Below are 23,360 nucleotides of genomic sequence, written 5' to 3'. Positions count from 1 at the left end.
CTTTGTAGGTGGTTGGTGCAGTGAGATTGGTTGTGGCTGCTGAAACATGGTGAGAGGCTCCACTATCCATATACCAATTTGCATCAGCAACTGTGTTTGGAGAAGCAATGAGAGCTTGAGGTGCCGAAGTAGAATCACCTTCCTGAACAGGTTGAGAGGATTCTCCTTGGTAGCTGAGATCAAAGCGATGGTAGCACTTGAGTGCAATATGTCTAGGTTTGCCACAAACCTGACATATAGGTCTATTAGGATTCGGATTGGCACGACCTCCATTGAAACGGCCACGACCTCGACCATAGAAATGACAGTCACGATTTCCTGGAGTGGCATTGAGATTGCCAGACTTTTTGTGAGTAGAAGCATAATTCGCAGTTGGATTTTGAAGATCCACCGTAGCAACAACATTTTGTTGTTCAAGCCTCATTTCATGACTTTGAAGTGAAAACTGTAAGTCGGAAAGGGATACAGTCTCACGAGAAGTAAGATTGACAACGACAGAGTCATATTCAGGGCCTAATCCTCCTAGAATGTACAACACAAGTTCATCATCCGTAATAACTTGTCCTGCAGACATGAGAGCATCAGCTATGCACCGCATCTTAAGCACATATTCATCAATGGGAGTGGAACCTTTTTTTGTCATCTGCAGATGAGTGCGTAGTTGAAGAATGCGAGCCTTGGATGTATTGGAGAAGAGATGAGCTAGCTCAGACTAGATCTCAGCAGAGGATTGGCATCGAGTGACATGACCAAGCATGATTTCAGACATGGAGTTGAGGAGCCAGCTCATTAAGAACTGATCCAGACGTAGCCAATAATGAAATTCTGGATTTGGAAGCTGCCTAGTCGCATCAGATGGATCAGGAAGAAATTGAGGTGGTCGGAGGCGATCGCCAGTGAGAAAGCCTTCTAGATCATGAGCTCGAACAGAGGGAAGGACTTGAGATCGCCAATATGGATAGTTGGTGCGAGTGAGACGAAGATTCAAGGCCGCCATATTTGCAGGGAAGACAAAGGCAGCTGCTGGAGGTACTGGTGGAGCCGAAGGAGGAGTAGCCACAGGTGTAGTATGTTCTGGAGGATCAACATTAGGGGAGGGAGTCATAGAGGTAGACGCCATGAGAGAAGCTTTAAGAGAAATGAGGGTTAATTTGGGAGTGGTGGTGAGGGAAAAAAGAACCTAGGGCACTGATACCAGTTGAGATTTGAAAATGGAGGGAAAAACTCACGCATTGTTCATTGAGCTATTGATATATATATATATATATGTTACAATGGAACAAAGAAGAAGCTTAAAGAAGCTGAAGAATACAGTTAGAGACTAATAACAAATCTATTGCAAAATGTAACAGACTGAACAAATCATAACAAGACTCCTAACTAACTAACCAATTGGAGATTCTGATTTATGCATAACAAGGAGGTTATTAAGGATTTGACGAATACGAGGTTTCTAGTAAGCTACAACCTCACACTAAACACTTTAGGATTTCTGGCCTTAACAAGCCTCCTGCTTGTGGGTCTTCCTCATGCGACACATCTTTCCGTGAGGCTCCTCCTCATGAGGTTTCCATAAGAAAATTACCTTTTAGTTTTTTCTGTTGGGAATTTATGGCTTACGCTTTCTAAATCAACAATGAATAATAAGAATAATTAAATATTACAAACCCTAAATGCTAATCAAGAACCATACTCAAAGTATGAATTCAATTCTTAATAATTAAATAACTATATTCAAAGTATGAATGCAAATCTTGATAATCAATGATTAAGTGATTAAATGATTATAACATGAATTTAGAAATATTTATTCACCAACACTAACAATAATAAATACAATAAAAAATTAGGGTTTTAGAGAAATACAACCTTTGAATTGAACAATTGAATCTTCACAGTTGGTAAACAATTAAAGGTTTATACACGAGGTGTATCACTATCCAAAATCTCTATTCCAAGCTTTCCCATTGTTGCTTGAAGCTTCACTATGAAGGAATGAGATGTGGGATTTAACAAGCCTTTGAAACTCACATAAGTCAAACAATTCTTGGTGAGTTTCTTGGAGAAAACTTATGATCTTTGAGAGCTAGAGAAAGAGAGGTTAGACAAAGAGAGTTAAAAAGTGTGATCAAGGCTTTACTACTCTAGTAACTTTTATTTATAGTGTAGGCACTATCATTAAGTCTAGCCAATAGGATTAGAGCTTTGAGCTTTGAGCACATCTTTTGGAGCTAAAACACGTAACTGTACGGATTCGTACTGATATGCTAGGCGATGCATTGCCTGGCACTAGGCAATACATCGCCTCACATGCAACACACCACCTAGTAATAGCCGATACATCGCCTGTTACTCTTTCTCAATGGATTTTAGACCAGGCAATGTGTCACCTCCCAGATGGCAACGCGTCGCCTCTAGACCTAAACCACATGCTCAAAATGTGTCTTAAACACCTCCAAATGCTCCCAAACTATTTGGACACCCTTAGATACCTCAATGTATCACTTTAGGTCCAAAAAATATCAATTATAAATGCCTACAATAAAAACTCATAATGTCACTTCAATTAAAGGGAAATCATTAAGTGTTTTGCACCACATTGTGTAAAAAACTTAATCATTATATTTAATCAATTCAACATTCCTCCACTTGGTTAAATATAATGCTATTTTCTTAGCTCAAATAGTATTGATGTATTAAGTAAAGTATCTTTTGATTTAAACTTTACCTTAGTGAAAGCATTACAAAGTCTTATCGAAGTCATTAGTGACTTAAAGATTGAACCAAGTGCTCCTTAGTGATAAGGCTGGTAACACCTCACACTGATGGAAATTGTGCCCTTAAAGCAATTGTAGTTGATAATGGTTTTAATAAAATGAATAAATGAATTGAATTATTGTGTATATGTAGCTTATGTACTATATTATTGTTAATAATATTAAGTAAACATCAGAAAATTCCCAAGTTCATCTATGTGGTCTCAATATCATATTGGTATGAGAGGATCAAGATTGAGATAATGAACTTAAATAGTTCATAGTAAAATAAAATTGTGGAATCTTTAGATTAATTATTGCTAGTACAGTTAACTAGTATTATGTATACACGTGACATAGATCTGGGTTACTAGTGTAGTAGGACACTTTAGTTGAGGTACTTTGCATATTGAGAGTATGTAGAGCTGGACTAGATGTGATTTGATAATACTTGTTTAAATATCGTTTCGTAGTATTATAAAACACATCAATTTATGATCATATACAAATTGATCTTAATCCTAATGATCCTTTGATTTATGCGTTACGGTTTGTCAGAATGATCAGGTTAATAACTATTTTTTTGGGGACTCAATGATGTATATGGCTGGGGACATAGCTTAACAGATATGAAATTTATACCTTCTTAGAGATTGAATGATGGTTCCCTATTGGGTTGGCTTTTGAAACTGAAAATGTTAATGATATCAAATTCATAATCAGATTATGAATTAACCTTCACTAGTAAAGTCAATGGTACGCTAGGAATCAAGATATAATTAAAAGAGTAAAACAGTAATTTTATTCCCACTTAATTATGAATCATCAATATAAGATTAATTTGTATGTAATGATTATATCAATGGACACTTTACGGTTATCATAAAATACTCAGTAAATATATGTCTTTAATTCTTAACAGTGCATCCTCATATTTATAGTGGAGTTATCATGAGATTAATAAATATGATTATTAAATCAAAGAGTCTTGGTTATAATCTATTATTTATTGGAGCTTGGAATTATTGGTACATAGGTCCCCTGGGCGGCTCTATGAACACTATTCAAGGTAAGAGTTGATAGAAGGGTCGAACTATGAATGAACTATTTGAGAGAATATTTATTCTTCAGAATAAATGTTGTGCACCAAATTTTTTTTTGTTATTAAAATTTTGTGTTTTTATTTTATTTAAATGTTACGTGTAGTGATTTATTTTATTTAATTGTTTGTTTGCTTTATTTATTTATTTATTTTTTGGTAAATAAGATCATTGTATTGCTCAAAACCAACTCATGTACAAACTCCAATTCATGTACAAACTACCATGTTATATGTCTATATATTCCCAATCTACAATTCCCCAATATATCTCCCCACTAAAACTATCTTTTATACATCAATACCCTTGTATGTTCTCATTAATTACTTTGACAAATTTCCTGAAACCAATATTTATCTAAGGACTTTGTTTTGCTTGAAATTAAAGGGTATATCCTCAATCTTATATCCCTTTGTATTGCTTGGACTGTATGAGCTATGGACCAAACCTTTTGTGACCACAGAATGCCATTTCTCACTCTCCAAATATGATAAATCAAAGAAGCAATAACTGCTGTCAAAGTGCTTTTCCGAAACCTGCTCCATCTCCTAGTTTTCCCAATCCATTGCAGCAGGCGGCCGTATTCCTCTATTTTAACTTTCCAACCCAGCCATTCTTTCACCTGTACTAGACATTGTCTACTATATTTGCATTGAAAAAATAGGTGATGAACATCTTCACTATAATCTCCACAGAATAAGCATGATGGATCAATGGATGAATCATACTTTTGAATGAACATTCTGGTGCGCAGTCTCTGCATCATGGCTAACCAGAAGACAAATCTGTGTTTTGGTACAGAAAACCTCTCCCAAAAATACTTTGCCCAATGTACTTTGAGAGGAGAATCAAACAACAAATCATGACTTACTTTGATACTGAACTTCAGTGCTGCAAAAGATGCCTTATAAATTTTAGCTTTAAACATATCCTTAACAGCCACCATTTTCCTCCAATACCAGCTGCTAGCCAAGGGAGCTTTGTAATCCCACCAGTCCATTTGCTTCAAATAGATGTTATGTATCCATTTAACCCATAGGTTATCTTTTTTTGAAGCAATTGCCCATATGTATTTCCCTATAGCTGCAATATTCCAATCCACAACTCTCTTAAACCCCAGCCCTCCACCTGTTTTAGCATTGCATATATTATGCCAAGCCACAAGTCCAGGCCCTGCATTGTCACTCATTCCTCTCCAAAGGAATGCTCTACAAATGGCATCAATGTCCTTCAATACTTTCTTCGGCAATATCAGAATTTGGGCCCAATAAGAATGTATAGACATGAGAACTGAATTTATTAGAGTTACTCTGCCCATACAAGATAAATTTCTTGAACTCCATTGCCTAATTCGATAAACCATTTTCTCTAAAATAAGGGCACATTCCAGTGATGAAATTCTCTTAGAGCAGATTGGAATACCAAGATATCTGAATGGTAACTGACTCCTAGCAAATCCTGAAACTACTATGATTCGATTAACCTCAGACTCTGCCATACCACTACAGTATAATGCAGATTTGCTTTGATTTGGTACTAGGCCAGAAGTCCCCGAAAATAGTTTGAGCCCTCTTAGCATCCATAGAATCGAAACAAAATCTCCATGGCAAAACAATAGTAGGTCATCCGCAAAGCATAAATGGTTCAATCTCGCACTTAGCATGATATTTATAATCTGAGATAGATCCTACTTTGATCATGATCCTTGCCTTATTCCTCTTTTTGCTGCAAAAAAACCACATAAAGAACCATTGATCATTAAGGAAAATTTAGGAGTTCGAATACATATCATGATAAGGTTGATAAGCTTCTTTGGAAACTTGAAAGCAGCAAGCATTTCCTCTATGAAATCCCATTCTATTGTATCATATGCCTTCTGCAGATCAACTTTAAGCAAACAACTTGGCTTTTTGACTTTCCTTCCATAGTGTTGCACAAGGTCTTGACAGATCATGATGTTGTGGCCTATGTACCTCCCATGAACAAATCCTCCTTGGTTTTCTGCAATCAAATCTGGTAATACCCTTCTCAACCTTGCACATATCATTTTCGAGGCAATTTTATACAGCACATTACAACAGGAAATTGGTCTGAAATCACTCACTTTGGCAGGGCATTTGGTTTTTGGAATGAGGGTGATGGTTGTAGCATTAATTTCTTTAAGTAATTTCCCTGTGGTTATGAAATCTAGAACAGCTGCACACACCTCCGGACCTACTAATTCCCAGTTATCTTGATAAAAAAAACTACAATATCCATCAGGACCAGGAGCCTTTAGACCTGAAATGGAGAATAATGCCTCTTTAACTTCCTGTGCAGTAAACGGAATAGACTTCAACCTAGAGTGTTCCTCAGAAATTCCAGGACCTAAATCAACAATGGCTTGTGAAACCTTCCTTCTACTTAGCATTTGAGTTCCCAATAAATTTTGATAATAATCTAGAAAAGCTCTCTGTACCCCATCTGCTGTATCCACCCAGTTACCTTGCTCAGATTGTATAGAGTAGATGCGATTTTGAAGCCTTCTAACTTTCAACGAAGCATGGAAAATAGCAGTGTTTTCATCCCCATTCATCACCCAAGTGGCTTTGGCTTTCTGTGCTAAGAATAGCAGATATGCTCTGTTTAACCGGGTATACTCTTCCCTAGCCAAAGTCTCCTGTTGAATTAAAGACTCATTGAGAGGATCTTGATGCAGGCTTTGTTGTATTTCTAGCATGTGGAGCTTAGCATGTACTTCAGCCTTGTGAATATCATGGTATCCTTCTCTATTGATATCTCTGAATACTTGTTTAAGCCTTTTTAACTTCAGGACAACTTTATACATTTCAGTACCCGAAACTGGTTGTTTCCAGAGATTGCACAGCTTAATTGCATATGAAGGAGCCTCCTTCCACATTCTAAAATACCTGAATGGTTGTTTCCCAATTTCCACATCCAAATAGAATGAAATAAGAATGGGACTATGATCAAAGATACCTTCAGGGAGAAAAACAGCTTCAGAATTTGTGTATTGTTCAGTCCATTTGATGTTAACCATAACTCTATCAATTTTAGAGTATACACGATCCTCAGGCCTTTGTTTGTTTGTCCATGTATAAAAACACCCAGAAAACTTCAAATCTTCCATTTGACAATGAATCATGCAATCTCTGAGGCTCAAGGAAGGTTTTAGAACAGTCTTCTTTCCAGCTCTCTCATTCTGATGCAAGATCTCATTATAGTCCCCCAAGATAATCCAAGCCTCATTTATCTTCATAGCTAATGCCTAAATATCCAACCACAATTGCTCCCTCAATTTTCCATCATTAAATCCATATACAAAGGTAATGAAAAAACTTCCTGTCATGTGAGTGGCTCGAGCAGAACAATGAATGAAATGACTAGAACAGCTTCTAATATCAACAGTATACATATTCGGATTCCAAGCTACTATTATTCTTCCTTTGTCTATCCAAGGATTATTAGTAGTGAAACACCAACCAGAAAATAAACTCGAGTATAAGTTGCCCATGTTCTTATTCTTGACCTTTGTTTCTAAGAGACTAACCAGCCCAACTCTTTTATAAATGATTAAGTTCTTGATCTCTCTATGTTTAAGTTGGCTGTTAATCACTCTCACATTCAAACATAAGATCTTATCCATGCCCTGGAGAGGGAACTCCCCCCTGTTCTGTATTCAACCTGCTTGTTCCTCCTTCCTCTGCCTCCTCAGTCAAGATATCAAATTTGTTTGCCATAACTGTTGCTGGAGCAGAAACCACTGTCCTCCTGACTCCTTTGTTGGATCTTTGAAACCCATCCTCATCTACTACTGGCTCCGAATTCTTCTCAGTTTCCAACTTTTTAGGTACCCAAACTTGTGTCCCTTGAGTCTTTTTCCTACAGACTTGAGCATCATGTCTAATCCCAGAGCAGTTTTTACAAATAACTGGAACCCATTCATACTCAACTTGAATATCAATTTCCTGATCAAACTCATTAACAAAGCTGATTGTGGCTGGAAATTGTTGATCCATATTGATCTCAATAAGAATGCGTGGATAATGAAGCCTATCTCTATACTTGGTGATATTATCTGCTTGAATTGGCTTCCCAATTTGCCCCACAATCTTGAAAAGAGATTTCTCACCCCAATACTTGATATCCAGTCCTCCCAGTTGAATCCAAGTGGGAACCACAGTAATATCCTCCTTTGTGAAATCATCCACTGGATTCCAAGGCTTCATAACAACCGGTTTCTTACCCAGGAATAAGTAGCCTCCATTTAGTACTCGATCTCGAAATTCCAAGTTGCAGAAACAGATAATGAATATTCCTCATGAAAGCACTCCTACTTTATCTACATTTTCCTTCCAAATCCGTCGAACAAATCCATCTAAGACACCCACCGGGGATTAGCTCCCACAACATAACACACAACGGAAGGCTGCCAGAAATTAATCTCATCCTCAATATCTTCGGGTTCAATTTTGACTCCAATTTTCCTCCCCTGAGTTTGAGTAGACTGAATTCCTTTTGACGATTCCCCAGTAGACCAGACAGATGGTTCTATAATAGGAGATTTCAATATTGGGGTAGAGGCATGCTTACCTAACAACACATCCTGCATAGCCTGTTCAGATGCATTCAACCAGTTTCCAAGATCCGTGCGGATTACATTTTGCTTTGGTGTGGATTCGGGCATGGATTCCGGCAGTACTCGAGATGAATCCATTTGCGATTGCATATTTTCCAGCTCAACATCATCTGTAATTTCCAATTCCTGTACTCCTAAGATTTCATCCATGGACCTCGTTTTGATGATTCTATCCGAAGAAGATGGTCCTCGCTTCTTGCCGTTACTCTTTCCCTTAGATTTTCCCCCATTCCGAGCTCCCTTAGCCATAGCTCCGGCGAAATCACCGAGAGAGAAGAAGAGAAGAAAAAGAGCGGGAAAAAAGTACTCTTGTTTGCTTTATTTAATTGCTTGTTATTTTATTTAATTGTTAGAATTGTTGGTAGCATTTTTGTGAAATTAATTGTTAAATGATATGTAATTATTTTTATTTTTAAAAATGTGATTATGTGAGATTTGGTTGAATGCACTAAGGTGCATGGTAGGTAGTGATGCACCCTAGTGATTGAGTATGTGCATGTGCATGGTTTCATGGTGTGCATGCAATAGTTTTCTACACATTAATTTCCTTTTATTGGTTTATTTATTTTTATATAATTAAGGGATTTAAAAAGAAAATAAAACGAAAGGGAAATAAAGAGGCTTGTGTTCACACAAGAAAAATATCGGGAAACAAATGGTGAGAAATGATAGAGTTGTCATTTTTGAATTCCCGTAACCTTAGACCCAGCCTCAGTAAAACAGGTATAACATGGGCTATGGATATTCAATTTAGACACAACTGATACTGTTAGAAAGCTAATGAAATTATCTACATTTTTTGTGAATATCATTTTTCCTAAAACGTAATAGAAACGGGTCAAAACCCAGTCTCAAGTCTCAGCACCCTAGAGTTATGAGAATAGCATTATTTCCTTTATTAGCCATGGACAGCCAAGGAAGACAAGAGAGGAATTAGTGTGTTGTCAATTATAAAATGGATTGATTTGCTGAGTATAATTTTTATTTGAATTATATTTTGATTTAGGGAAAATAAAGGAAAATGATAATTACATTTTCCTTAGCTAGGTTTTGATGATTGATGCATTTAAATGGAAAATAAGAAAGAGATTGAAGGCTCATTTGGCTTGGTGGCTGCCGTGTGCTTAGAGAGAAGGGAGAGGGAGAGCTCGTGAGTTCTAGAGAGAGAGGTGGAGAAGAAGAACGTGAAGGAGAAGAGAAGGAGAAGAAAGAAGAGGCCAAGGCTTGTTAGAGAAATGGAATTGGAAGGTTAATTGCACCCTCTGAGCTGGCAGGATCAGTGTACGGAAGAATGAGAGAATCCCAAGAAAGATTACACTGAATCATTCCATTGTAACCAAATTTTGTTATGCATTGTTTTATGTGTATTTACTTTATACGTGCCAGTGTTGTAATGGCTCTTGTAATTCCTTCTTTTGCTATATAATGAAATGAATAGCTCCTCAGCATATTGAGCTGAGTTTTCCATTATGTCCAAATTCCCAAATTGTCTCTTGGTATCAGAGCCAGGTTCTACCGTTACCGTCGCCACCGATGTCGACTGAACAGAGTCAAGCCGCTCAAACACCCCCAGAAACACTTGGTGTTGGAAACTCACAGGGAAGCTCCGTGGTACAGCCGAGCTCATCAATGGCTGCTGCCCCAATCACATTGGCGACTCCTTTCAGCAATACCCTGAGTCAGCCATTCTCAACCAAGCTCGACAGAAACAATTTTCCTTTGTGGAAAACCATGGTTATCACAATAATCAGAGGTCATAGATTGGAAGGTTACCTCAATGGTCAAAGACCATGTCCACCTAAATTTATCTCAGTGGAGAAGACAAATGAAAACAAAGGCACTTCTACTAAGCTACAGATGAATCCAGAATATGGATTGTTCATGACCAGCTATTAATGGGCTGGCTATATGGTTCAATGTCAGAAAGCATTGCCTCAGAGGTAATGGGATGCAGATCAGCATCGACTCTTTGGGCAGCTTTGGAGGAGCTGTATGGAGCACACTCGAAGGCCAACATGGATGATCTCCGCACCAAACTTCAGACAGTTCGCAAAGGGGCTCAATTCATGACAGAGTATCTCAAGATGAAAAGAATGTGGGCAGACTCTTTGACTTTTGCTGGAGATCCCTATCCAGAGAGACATCTTATAGGCAATGTTCTGTCTAATTTAGACATGGAATACCTCTCAATTGTTCTCCTGCTTGAGCAGAGAACAAATCTTTCATGGCAAGAACTGCAAGGGTTTCTTCTCAGCTTTGACAGCAAGCTTGAGAGACTTGGAGCTGTCTCTCCCACTAACATGACTCTGAGTAACCCCTCTGTTAATATGGCTCAGAAGCATTTTAACTCAAACTCGAGAGGAGGATATTCAGGTCGAGGCAGTGGATTTTACAACAATTCTGGTCGAGGCTACAACAACAATGCAAGAGGTTATCAAGGAAATCAATCCAGAGGTGGTAACAACAATAGAGGAAGAGGAAGATATGGTAGAGACAACTCCAGGCCCACCTGTCAAGTCTGTGGGAAATACGGGCATTCTGCTGCTGTTTTCTATAACAGATACAATGAGGGTTACATGGGACAACCACCTTCAAATGAGCATCAACATCATATTGAGAAGCAAGGACAGATGATAGCAATGGTTGCAACTCCACAGATCCTAAACGATGACAGTTGGTATGTCGATAGTGGAGCAACTAATCATCTTACTTCTGAAGCAGACAAGGTGAACAACAAAGTAGAATATAAGGGTAAGGAAAAAATGGTCATAGGTGATGGAAGAAAAATTCCTATTGAACATGTTGGTACTGGTGCTTTGCAAACTTTCGGTTCTAATCCTTTACTGTTAAGTGATCTATTACATGTACCTTCCATTGCAAAGAATCTTATTAGTGTCTCAAAGCTAACAAGTCACAATAATGTCTCTATTGAATTCTTTCCTGATTTTTGCTGTGTGAAGGAGCTAATAACAGGGAAGGAAGTGCTGCATGGAACACTTGAAGAAGGTCTCTACAAACTTGGTCCCATTCCAACTCACACTCATAGTTCAACAGCCACAACAACTCTCTTTTCTGGTGTCTCAAATCAGTCCTCTATAAAATCTAGTGTAGCCTCATTGAATTCCCTAAAAGATACCTGGCATAGACGCCTTGGTCATCCCTCCTGTCATGTTTTGAATTAAGTCTTGAAACTATCTCATGTAAAAATTAATATCAATGAAAATAAAAGTTTATGTGATGCTTGCCAATTTGGCAAAGCTCATTCACTTCCTTTTCCAAATTCATATAGTCATGCTTCTCATGTTTTAGATTTAATACATACTGATTTGTGGGGACCTTCCCCAATTGCATCTCATACTAATTTTAGATATTACATTCACTTCTTAGATGATCACACTAGATTCACCTGGCTGTTCCCTTTAAAACAAAAATGAGATACTCTGGCTGCCTTTATACAATTCAAAAGACTTGTTGAAAATCAATTTGATAGAAAAATCAAACAACTTAGAACAGATTGGGGTGGAGAGTTCCAAGCTTTCAGTCAATTAGTTAATGAAAATGGCATATTCTTTCATCATTCTTGTCCTCATACTTCGGAACAAAATGGTTGGGCCGAACGTAAACATCGACACATTGTCGAGATCGGCCTCACACTCCTTGCTCAAGCTCACATGCCCCTCAAGTATTGGTCAGATGCATTTCAGACTGCAGTGTATCTGATCAATCGACTTCCCACCACTGTCCTTAAAGGAAAGTCTCCATTTGAAGTCCTATACTCCAAAACTCTCGATTACAAATTTCTTAGAGTTTTTGGTGCCTCCTACTTTCCATGTATTTGGCCATACCAGAGCCACAAGCTTGAGTTTCATTCTCTTAAATGCATTAATTTAGGCTATAGTGAAGTGCACAAGGGGTATAAATGCCTCAGCCCCCATGGCCGCATCTATATCACTCACAATGTGATTTTTAATGAATATGAATTCCCTTGTGCTTCTGGTTTCTTTAACACCCGACAACCAGAACAGTTTGTCACCTTGCAGACACCTCACTCTTGGTTTTCACTTCCCACCGTTGCTACCTCTTCACCTCATGCCCCTGCCTCTAGTTCAACCAGTGTTCCTGCAGCATGCACTTCCCCTGCTACTCCAGCTCCAACTTCTACATCAGCTGTAAGTAATCCTCATCCTACTGTCGGCTCACCTATCCCTTTTTTCACTACTGATATTGATGATCTTATTTCTCCATCTACTTCCCCTGCTGGTAGTACTACTGCTACTCCTTTTCCTCCAGAACCTTTTCAACCATCATACCCAATGATCACTCGGGGCAAAGCTGGAATTTTTAAACCCCGCTCCTTCCTTGGACAGGCTGCCTTTTCTCCGCTTGATCATATCCCTGCTTTAGTGGCCATTGCCCTTCAGCATGAGGGGTGGACATCAGCTATGAAGGAAGAAATTAATGCCCTTACTCGGAATCGAACTTGGACACTTGTTCCTAGTTCCTATGCTTCTAATGTTGTAGGGTGCAAATGGGTCTTTAAAATCAAGCATAATGAAGATGGCAGTTTTCAACGATACAAGGCCCGATTGGTTGCCAAAAGATTTCACCAAAGACTCGTCCTAGACTTTGGTGAGACTTTTAGTCTGCTTGTGAAGACAGCTACAATTCGAGTTGTTTTAACATTGGCTGTAACATATGACTGGGAAGTTCGGCAAATCGATATCAACAACGCATTTCTTAATGGAGTCATTGATGAAGATATTTTCATGATACAACCACCTAGTTTTGAAGACCCTCACAGACCACATCATGTATGCAAGCTACATAAGTCTCTTTATGGACTAAAACAGGCCCCTAGGGCCTGGTATGATCAACTTCGTGCAACCTTAATTCTTTGGGGTTTTGAAAATTCAAAGGCAGATTCATCATTCTTTATGCTCAAGCAGACCAAATTTGTTTTGATGGTTGTAGTCTATGTAGACGATATTGTTGTAACAGGAAATAACTCCATGGAGCTCAACTTGTTCATTTCAAAACTGAACACCTCCTTTTCTCTTAAAGACCTGGGAAAACTTCACTACTTCCTGGGCATCGAAGTGTTCAGAGACAATACAGGGATTTATTTATCACAAGGCAAGTACATTGCTGATCTGCTGCAAAATGTACAAATGGAGAACACAAAATCGAGTGTCACTCCAATGACTGCTGGGAAACCTTTGTCCATAATAGATGGACAACCATTGAATCAACCCAGTATATACAGGAGCATTATTGGAGCTCTTCAATATCTCAGCCACACAAGACCTGACATATCATTTGCTGTCAACAAATTGAGCCAATTTCTCAAACAACCTACTGATGTTCACTGGAGAGCTGCAAAGAGAATACTCAGGTATTTAAAGGGTTCAATGTACCACGGATTGCATATAGCTCCAAGAAACAACTTGACATTAATAGGATTCTCTGATGCGGATTAGGCTTGTTGCCCCGATGATAGGAAATCAATAGCAGGGTACTGTGTTTTCTTGGGAGACTCTTTGATTTCTTGGGCATCAAAGAAGAAAAGTGTAGTGGCACGCTCTAGCACAGAGTCCGAATACAGAGCCTTGGCTCACTTGGCAGTTGAACTGACATGGTTGCAAGAGCTGCTGAATGAGTCAAGAGTCAAATGCTCATCTGTTCTTGTCATATGGTGCGATAACTTAAGTGCCAGTGCCTTGGCATCTAATCCCGTATATCATGCAAGAACAAAACACATCGAACTCGATGTTCACTTCGTAAGAGACAAAGTCTTGGAAAAGAAACTTGAGATCAAATATGTGCCATCTCATGACCAAGTTGCAGATTGCTTAACCAAGGGACTCACTCCAACACATTTTCATTTCCTCATTGACAAACTCACTATGACACAGCCACCATATCGTTTGAGGGGTGGTGTCAAAGAAATGGAATTGGAAGGTTAATTGTACCCTCTGAGCTGGCAGGATCAGTGTACGGAAGAATGAGAGAATCCCAAGAAAGATTACACTGAATCATTCCGTTGTAACCAAATTTTTTTATGCATTGTTTTATGTGTATTTACTTTATACGTGTCAGTGTTGTAATGGCTCTTGTAATTCCTTCTTTTGCTATATAATGAAATGAATAGCTCCTTAGCATATTGAGTTGAGTTTTCCATTTTGTCCAAATTCCCAAATCGTCTCTAGGCTAGGGATCCTAAGGTATGGGTTAAGGTTCATAGCATTATATTTTGTCTCCTCTACATCTTGATTCTAAGCAAGGAAAAATGATGGTGATGATAGGTTTGGATTTTGTTGCAAGAGGATTGGAGGCTAGTGTTCGAAATCCCTAGGGTAAGTATTTGGGTTCATAGTGATGTTAATATCTACCTCTTCTTGAATCTAAGAACATTTTTTTTCTTTTCTTCATGTGGATTTCGAAACACTAGGCTTGAACAAGTGGTGGCCATAGTTTGGGTTATTGCCACTATTGTCCTTGAGTTCTAGCAAGAGAGGTAATGGGAACCTTTTTGTCTTATGGTTATTGTTTTTATCTTTGGTTTCTTGTGGTTTGGAGAATATTGTTTGAGAATGGTGATTCATTGTTTTGTTCTCCTTTGATATATTAGATGATTAATCTTATTGAAATGTGGTGTTGATGATATGTTGTTTAAAGATCTTCTATGATTTGATGATGAGTATGTTTTGGCTTAAAGACTCTACGTGAAAATATACAAAGGTTTTAAATTGTGATCTATAAAAATGATGATGAATATCTCTTTTAAAAATAACATGAAAATATTTGATTATTTTGGCTATGGGGATTTCGGCCTAAAGGTGATATTCAAAAGCATGATGGATATTTTTATTATGTTTTATGTCAATGAAAATCTTAGAAACATGATAGGTTGTTGTAAGATTTTAAAAGGATACATATTGGTTTTGCTTCTTTTAGAGTACTTGCATGGTAGTAATATGACAAGAGTATATTTAGACAAGATAAAAAATGATTATTTGTTTATGAGTTGTGAGTATGTTTCAATGTGGTTGATGAATTATTGTATGCTAATGGTAAATATTAAAATCATTAAAAAGGGTGTAGAAACATGCTAGGGTTTGAGTTGGAACATTGTTATTAAATATGTATGAATTTTGTGAAATATGATGAAAAGAATTTAATTGCATGATTAAATATGCTTGCTCATTTTGTGTATAATTGGTGATAAATTTGGTGAAATAATAATTTGCATGCATAAGTAATGTCCCAAATGCTATGTTGATTTTATGAAATTAAAAGGGTATTTTAAGTCATAATAAAATGATATTTTTACTCAAATAAATACCTACAGAATTTTTATATATTTTTAGAAAAAACATGAGGTTTTAAATTCAATATGGTGATTTTAATGATAAATATGATTGCTGGAATTTTTGTAAAAAAAAATGTGAAGTGTGTTTTAATAAGAGGAATTTGATTAGTATTTGAAATAAATTAAAACTCTAAACTATGGTAATATTAAAAATGGTATTTTTAATATAGTATGAGTGTTTATTTTAATAGTTATGATCTTTCTTTATTTTGATTTAGAACAAAATTGAATTTAATTCACTTGTGATTTTTAAATAAATTTAATGGTGGCTGAAAGTTTAATTTAATAAGTGTAAAATCATTATTTGATTGTCACCTATGAATTTATGTTACATAAAATTAAGTCTTAAAATAATTCAAGCAAAAATATCTTTTTTCCACACTTAAAATATATATTTTTCTCACATCAATTATGTAACACAATTAATTAAAATTAAATTGATATTTTCTAAGGAAATATGGTAATCATAGATATTTTAAATAAATTCCAAGCATTTGTTATTTCTTTGTAATTTGAAAATAATAAATGGATTTATCACATATATATTTTTTTAAATGGCTAAATAAAATTATTTTTAAAAATAATGTCTTGAGAGATTTAATCAATCTAGTAATTTTAGGAAGATAATTAATAGTAAACAAAGCATGTTACAAGTCTATTATTTTTGAAACGATAGAAGTAAGACGCATATAATTATCATTTTAAATGTCACAATTACGCAACGTTCCCACGTATGCATGTTACATGCAAATTTACTTTTACGTCCAAAATTATGTCTATTATGCAATCATGTAGTTTTTATAGAAGGATCATGCATGCAATAAATGTAGAATGAGCATTATTCTTTTTATGACCTTATGTGTAACTAAGCATATTTGTATGTTGAGTGTAACTCTTACCATGTGTGCATGGCCTGTGCACACATGAGTTATATGAGAGGACAAAATAGTAATTATGTGAAGCTAAGGAATGTCATTTGGATTATGATATAGGCTCGTTGAGAGTTGTGGTTTTACTTAGCTTGGACCTGAGGTAAGGAAGTTAGATAGAATTTATGATTGTTTATGCTATGAATGGAAGACTGTTTGTATAAATGAAAATGTTATGGGTTATGAAATGCTATAATGTGATGATATGTTGGCTTGTATGAATGCTGTAGGATATGAATGGATGTTAGCGTGATGAATGCGACACATTAAATAAAGAGGTTACTAAGGATATGAAGACGTAATCAAGTTATATGTAATGGTTGTTAGCGTGTTGAACGCGACACAACAGATGGGTTACTAAGGATATGAAGACATAACCCGAGTTACTAAGGATATAAAGACGTAACTCCAAGGGCGGACGCGCCAAGGTTTTTCAAGGACCAGAGACTTCTGTTTACCTCAAAGGGTGGCATGGACAAGTTAGCGAGCCATGTTCACAAGGAATTGTTTATGATTATGTTATGATGTTTTGTGATGTTATGATGTTTATGATATGATGATGGCGTTATGTTGACGTGAATATGTTTATGATTATGATTTTGATGCCATTTTTATGATGATGCTATGATGTATAAAGATAAATGAAAGTGCTTGGAATTTGTTGTATCTTACTTGCTTATTGTTTGTACTTCCTTACTGGGCTTTTAGCTCACCCCCGTTACTTTTCCTTCCAGGTAGCAAATATGTTTCTCTTTGGCACGCGTGGTGATGTGGGGAGTTCTGTCGTCCTGGTGTGTATGGCGTGGGGCATCCTATGGACGACAAATGATCAATTCTAAACGCCATTTTCTTTTAATAATGTTACGTTTAATGAGACTTTTCAAACTTGTCAGTGGGACTTAAACTTTTGGATATTTTAGAACTTTGCATGAAACTGATATTTTCTTTTTAAACTATTGGGCCCAACTTGCATGTTTTCAGCAAGACCCCACTGAAACCTTAATAATAAGTGGCTTTCTATTATAAGCCAATGAAAATGTGAATGTTTTATTAAGTACTAGTTTAGGGCGTTTTACAATAAATATACAATTATGTGATCATTGAAGTTGCACAATTTATTATTGCATTAATGCAATTTTCAAAATTGTATAGAAATAAAAAAAAATTGATTTTAATTAATTATTTTATTTAAATGAGAAATGACAAATATGGATAGTCAAAATTGGTTTTGATTATTATATTTATTTAATTAATAAATAAGATGATAATGAAAATTTAAATTTTGAATTTTGAAATTTAAGTTGTTATATTTTCCTTAAAAAGATGATACCTTATTTGAATTTGTAATTATTAATTAATTAAAATAAATATGTATGAAAAATCAAATCCCCTTATTTTAGGGAAGTGTTACACACATAGGGTTTCCTGGACTGTCCTATGCGTGTACCACTATTGATAATGATCAATTATTTATTTATTTAATTAATTAATAAAATATTTTGAAAATCGTTTAAAATGGGATGTAAGACTTTGTCTTTAATTATCATTTATTTTATTATTATTACGATGATCATTTTTATTTGATTATGATTATAATGATAATAATATCTATATATATTCTATATGATAGAAAATAGGAAGAGAAGTTTTTTTTTTTGAAGAATCAAAAAAATTGATCACCTTTTCTCACAAAAGATAAACCTTTCTCTTTAGCCTAAAATCAAGAGTCTCATGTGTTGAGAATACTTTTGATTCACAAATTTGATTCTTGTTCTCTATGTGCCCACCCACATATTGAGGTGTAGAGAATGTCTTGGAAGATCTTGGTGTGAGTACTTAAGCGAAGATAAGATGATCGAATTATATACGAAAAGATTCAAGGACTCTTGATAGGCTACAATAGGTAAATTATTTCATATCATTTTTACGTATACATATTTTGTTGATTAACATATTGCATGTTAAAGGATCCTCATATAAAGTTGTTTATATGAATTTTTGTTGTTGTTGTATACAATACTACCATTACCGCAATTTGCGATGCGCACTAGAAATAGTTCCTAACAATTAGTATCAGAGCCATCTTTAATTCTTGCGTATGTTAATTACTATGTGGGTATCATATGCATTTTTTTTTATATAATTTGTACCATACAATAATTCTTATCTATTTCCACCCTCAGGTTAAACCAACGCTGATACCCTTACTGTCAAGGTATATAAAGCAACTTTTCTCCCAACAAAACCTGCTGTTTCACCCATCTAATCTCTTTGATCAGATCTCACAGCCTTACTCACATACCAGCGAACGTTTGCTGCGACTTTCAAGGGCAGATGGAGGATTCCAACCCTAGCTATCATTTGCAACCCATACTAAAACAATGCCAGGTCCAATCAACCACTTTGAGCACATACAATCTGAATTAATCTACCATCACTGACTAAAACCCTCAGCCCTGATGTTCATACCCAGAACCATCCTATGGGCAGGTCCAAATAACCACAATAATCATACACACATAAAGCATAACAAACACAACCTACATTACTATGCATTAATTATCAAATTTCATTGCTACAAAATACACTCATATTTACCATGCTTCCCATATACCAACAAGCAGATACAACATATAAGTTCAATTTAAACAATTAACCACATGCAATCAATATACAAATCATTATCCAAATATTCATCCACATGCAATAGAAATGCTAACCAACACGCCTCAAAATCATCACACAGAAGTCAAGGGCCAGACCCTATCTGCAACGCCCTACTGCCTTAGAGCCGTTATTCAGTGAGTTTAAAATGTGCAATTAACTTGCTAATCGAGATTTTAAAACAAAAGTGTAATTAAACCATAATCAGAGTCATAAACTTTGAAAATAAACCATTTACTGAAAATTATAAAGTGTTTAATATTTGGGATCCCAAAATATCGTTTAGAAATATTTACAACGTATAAATATAAATAGTGTCAGCTAAACGACAAAATCTAGGTTTAGTACATTCATCTCCAAAAAGTACCCCTGGCCATGGCAGCCAGGCAAACCAGACATGTATGCGCCGCTCATCACACTCACCATACTCAAGGTTGGTCAACTTTCCCCTTTCCTTTACCTGCACCATAGAGCACTCGTGAGTCGAAGCCCAGCAAGAAAACCCTCACAAGCAGATAAAATATGCATTTCAAACACTTAACATATAAACAAGCCATCATCAGGCTATGCACATACGACCATGCTGTCCCAAGCGCTTTACTAGGCCCTGGGTTCGTGGTCTATATCATAAGGATATCCCAGGTACCCTTTAGGGTCTTGCCCTGGTAACTCGCACTCCGCGTGCTAAACACTGCTCCTGGCTCCTTGCCGTTCTCGGCCTTTGCCGTTCCCGGCCCTCGCCGTTCTCGGCTCTTGCTGTTCCCGGCTCTTGCTGTTCATTCATTTATATGTACACATAATATAACTAAACAGATACCTAAACACATATAAATTCAATCAAAGGGCTACGCCCTGCTACACAGTCATATAGGACCGAGCCCTGCAACTCAATCATATAGGGCCGATCCCTGCAACTCAAGCTCTATGGGAATAGTAGTTTTCTTACTTGTGTCCCAAGCTTTCCAAGTACCGATGTCCTGAGCACAGTCCCCTAGTCCGTGCCTTGCCGAAACCCTAGACACAACGCATTAACAATTTCCATCCATCAAGTTCTAATCCACTGAATAGCTTTGGGTCATAATTCTTGTCTCCAGAACATTGAATTCTATCAATCCGGGTGATAAAATCCATCCCGAGCCTTAACTATTGAATTCCCAAGCCTAAAACCTCTCTAGAACCCAAAAATGTACTAAGCGCCGCGACCCTAGGAACTCATGCTGTGGCCCCCAGCTCAACCCGAGGCCCTGCCTCATTTTAGCCTACACGTACCGCGACCCTTTCTGAAGGGTGCCACGGCGTGCATCCATTTCCAGGCGCCCCAAAGTTCTATGGGGCTGCGACTCAGCAAGAACAGCACCGCGGCCTGACCCTTCAATTCCAGAAAAACTCACCATTTTCTCTACCAAAACCAAGCTAAATACCCTTGAAATCCATCTAACAACCTAATTTAATTATCCCAGAAGTTCGACTATGATTCCAGCAGAAAAACCTAACAAACTCCAGCTTTAAAACTCATCAAACCCAAAATTCAATCTCAAACTTTAGAACCTTAAGAAAACCAAAAACTCAGCCAAATAATCACAGAATTCAGTGGTTAGAATCACAATTAAAGGTTTACCTTAGCCCCTGTTTGAATCCTCAAAGTGATGCTGAGCAATTCTCCAAGTTTAAAGCTCAAATCCTAGCTTGATTTGCAAAGTCTCCCCTTGGTAAGGTTGAGAGAAAATAAGAGAGAAGGAATAGAGGTTCAGGTTGGTTCTCACAGTTCTAAAAGCTTCTTACGTTGTATTTTATTTAACTTAGTCTCTAAGGTTACCTGAAGGCTCGGGGTACCAAAAACGTCCCCGAGGGCAAAATGGTAAATTTCCCCCATATTCCCTCATAAACATTCTAACCTCAAATATATCTCCAAATATTTATTTCCATAACCCAATAACCCCATAAAACGTCTAGTACCCGAAATACCCATCGACTCACCCCGAGTCGGATTTTCAACCCCGTTGGGACTTTCTAGCTAACCGCTCCCTAGGACTGTCTCAGATCATGCAACCCAAATATTTCGCAAATGTATCACAATTATTCACATTTATCACATTTATGCTCTCTGCGAGCTAAAATTACAATCATGCCCCTAATAACCAAATGGGGCCCACATGCATATTTAATTCACCTAAACATGCATCTCTATTCACATATTCACACAAATTCACATATTATAACAATAAATCACTTATTGCCCTCCAGGCACACTAATCAAGGCTCTAAGCCTTATTAGTAAATTTGGGTCATTACACTATCATAATCTCATGCTCCCTATTAAACATACAAATTACTGCATTCATATTTCACTCAAGCACTTAAGCATGTAATCTCATGTATTAAATTACAAAACCCTGAATCGAGCTTGTGTTTACCAGCGAATGTACATGTCCAGCCAGTCTTCAGGAACCTTTAAACCTGGATGGCTCTGATACCAAGTTGTAACGTATTGGATAACCAAGATCGTTACACTGTGTGTTTAAAATAGTGCAATACTTGCTAATCAAGACATTTAAATGAAAATGTGATCCTAAAGTCATAAACAAGTTAGGGTTAAAATATTTTTGGTCATAAACGAATAATTTTAATTAAAATATATGTTTAATACATGGGATCCCAAAAACAAGGTTTAAAGGACAGATTTACAAAATTCCAAAAGTTATATACAATTAAGGCCACTCTAATGGAAAAATACACCTTATAGGTTTTCGTCCTTGTACAATCCCTCGACCGTGGCGAACGAGCAACTGACAATGTTCACCTCGCCCCCAGAACTCTCCAACTCATGGTTGAACCATCAAACCATTGCCTTTACCTGCACCACGTAGCACCCATGAACCGAGGCCCAGTAAGAAAACTATATAGCATAGCATAAACAATCCAGACAATCAAATGATTCATAAGATATTAACCAGATATTTAGCAGGCCATAACAAGCACAAAATTAGTGACGACAAATAGAGAATCATCACTCTATCATCCAGGTATTCAACAAGCCATCAACATCAGATTAATAACAGTAAACACATTCATAACCAACAATTTAACGAAATCATCATACAATCCTCAGGGTCAACGCCCTTAGGCTGCACCCTCTGTTTAACCCACTGACTTCGGCTCGCTTAGGTCGAGCTCAGTGACTATTTAACTAACCTCAGCTACCAATGGCCGAGCCGCGTCCTGTGCGCAAATATCATTTTGGCACTCTCAAGCCATTTATTTCATGCTTACATGGCATATCATAATCATACAACAATTGTATTCAGATATAGGTGACCCTAGTCCTAATCATAGCTACATAAAAGGGTGTAGTTTTCTTACCTCAGGTCCGAGTGTTTTGATTAATAAGAACGACCCTCGAGCACGATCCCATTCCAAGCCCTAGCATTCACCTAGTCATAATCCATAAATAGTACTTCGACGAGTTTAAATTCCAAAGAAAAATCCCGAGACCAAACTCACACTCTGGGACCTCTAATTCCACCAAACGAAGTGGTGAAACTGTCCCCTGAGCCCCCAAGCAAAAACCCTAAAAAGTACACAAAAACCAAGTTTTGAAAGCTGAGTAGCGCTACAGCGCTACCTATTGGGCACTACAATGCTAGAGTTAGAGACTCTAGCCCCCCAAACTCGTAGCCTAGCACTGTAGCGCTCCCAACCTAGCGCTGCAACCAGAAATGCAATTATGGGTTTCTTCCTTCGAATCTCCCCGAGCCAACGCTCCAAAAATCCTCCCCAATCATCAACCAAACTAAAAATTGAGCCCATAACTCACTATAGCTCACCGAAAACAACCTAATAACATCAAAGCTTAGTTAACAACCTCACCAAAACACAGAAATCAAAATTGAGCTTTGAAGCTTA

Source organism: Humulus lupulus, chromosome 3 (assembly GCF_963169125.1).
Source record: "Humulus lupulus chromosome 3, drHumLupu1.1, whole genome shotgun sequence".
Classification (NCBI taxonomy): Eukaryota; Viridiplantae; Streptophyta; class Magnoliopsida; order Rosales; family Cannabaceae; genus Humulus; species Humulus lupulus.
Note: the sequence above shows the minus strand (reverse complement) of the source record.